The sequence below is a fragment of the Pogonomyrmex barbatus genome, unplaced genomic scaffold (genome assembly GCF_055798465.1).
Source record: "Pogonomyrmex barbatus isolate J1 unplaced genomic scaffold, ASM5579846v1 scaffold15, whole genome shotgun sequence".
Lineage (NCBI taxonomy): Eukaryota > Metazoa > Arthropoda > Insecta > Hymenoptera > Formicidae > Pogonomyrmex > Pogonomyrmex barbatus.
The window spans coordinates 6,229,479-6,231,829 of record NW_028297111.1 but is presented as its reverse complement, the minus strand read 5'-3'; positions in this window follow the sequence as shown (position 1 = coordinate 6,231,829).

Sequence of the window (2,351 nt, the reverse complement as noted above, 5' to 3'; positions counted from 1 at the left end):
TTGTACTCGATTATTATTTTTACGCACGATAATGCAAAATAACGAAATACATTGGAGTAGAGAAAATACATTTTCTTTTTAAGAATTATATACTTTCTCTTCATCAACCGATTTATCTCATTATTTTATGCATAAAAATAGTTAAGGTACGGTATTTATATGATATAAGTAAGGTATTTATCACAAACTAATTATCAAATACTTCATGAAATATTTTATATTTTATATTTTATATGCCAAAATAAAATATGAAATATCTGATAAATTATTGACTTTTTAATAACATTTATGTTTATACTTATTGTTAGATTAACTAGAGAAATCATATTATGTAATAAAAACTATTGAAGATTCTATTGAAGAAATGGCAATAACAAGAAAATTTTTATAGTGACTTCATCTCCAAATGTATGTAATTATAATCATGTGGATCTTCTCGAAATTCTACAATTTTTGTCTCGAATATTTTATCGAATAATAAATTTTGAAGACAATCGAAAAATAATAAAAAGATTATAATATGTTATCCTGCGTATACACGCACACATACACTCGCACGCGCACGTATGCATACGATTACATTGTTAATATGATATTTTATAAATTATAATATATTTTAATATATTCCTTTTATTATACATATAACATTTAATTGCTATTATCTTGTAATTTTCACCTTCATTTAATTCCTTTCTCTATTTTCAAACTTCACTTGTCATTGAAGCACAAAATTTATTTATTTTAACATTATCGTCTCATGAACTGTTTGATAACCTTATTATGTTATATTGCGCATAAATGAAAAGTGTAAAGGGGTCGTGTCTGGGTTCACGAATCTGCGAACAGTAGAGTGAGAAGAAATGGGACGTTTCTCTGTTTGCCGTCAACATCTTTAAGATGCGGTCTGTCCGCGTTTTCCTGAGAAATTCGAGAGCAGGCAATTAGCTCCGGGGTTAAATACCTGCTTCCCGCACGAGACGCTGCCTCGCACCGAGACAGATTAGACTCATAATAAAGTGCTGGGGGTGTAGTCACGGTAGAAACGGTGCACGAGGGAGTCACTAAGGCGCCCGCTCTCGTTGGAAGCCGCTCTGAAACAGATTTAAACTCGTTTCCTCGACGCGCCGCCGCATGCGCCGCGAAACTTTCTCGCGTTTTAATTAGCCGGTCGCTCACTCACCCCCGCCGTGCCCCACGTCGAGATCTTGGCCCGTAACGTCGACGCTAATGTCCCGGCTGAATTTCGCGATTCAGCTCAAATGTCGCTCGATTCTCTCTAGTCATTCTAACAATTGTACAAATATATGTACGAAAATAATAGAAAAATTTTAAAATATGTAAAAATGAAGAAATGAAGAACAATACTATGAAAATTTGATAAAAGACACCGATTAAACTTTTTCTCATAATCATTTGGATGTAACTCTACCCTTTTGGATATCTTCTATAATAATGCGGGAAATATATATAAAATTAAGGACTTTCTGTTGGAGAGAAAGTTAATCTTATCAAATTTATTTAGGATTTCTAATTTAATTGATATATATATATATATATATATATATATATACTACTTTTCTTCTTTCTATGTCAAATATGTTTTCTCCCAATTTTAATCGTACTTTTCTTTGTTCTTAAAAATAAAACTTCTGTATTGGACGTCAATGTTTTTTAAACAGTCTTATAGACAAGAGGATTCACGTGGCAAGGCTAAGCAATTAAATAATTCGTTGACGTAAGAACCCAATTTTGTGAGTTTAAAGATTGTTCTCTTTCTTTTCGAAATTTCGGCTTGTGTCGACTTTAGGAAAAAGAAATTCGTTCAGTCAGCAGGACCGAGGTAATTCGTGAGGAGAAATTACTTAACTCTCGGATGATACATAAATTAAGTCGGAATCGTAAAGGGGCCCGTACCACAGTCGCAGCCAGTTAGCGTGAGGGTGCCCCAGAGGGCAGTACCACCCCGCCACTGCCTCCGCTGACTTCTCTTTCTACCTCCCTTTCCTTCCTCCTACCTCTTCAGCCATGCTCCTTCTATTTCGCTCAACCCTTTACGCCGCGGCCTGCCTAATAGAATTACCCTCAGAGATGAAGTTAGCCGGATTGAAATTGCTATGTCACATTTTTATCAAATCTCATTAATTAAGCCGTCAGTCTTGATGAAACCGTTTGGACTTTCTATCACGCGGACTCAATTATGCACGCAATTATTTTCTATGATAATAAATTGAGAAGAGAAACCCAAGTCAAGCCTAATTTTCGCCTTTGATGTTTATCTTGATATGTAAGTTTAAGGAATGATTTGACTTTTCAATCAACTTTGACGTAAACTTTTAATTTGTCTATCTTCC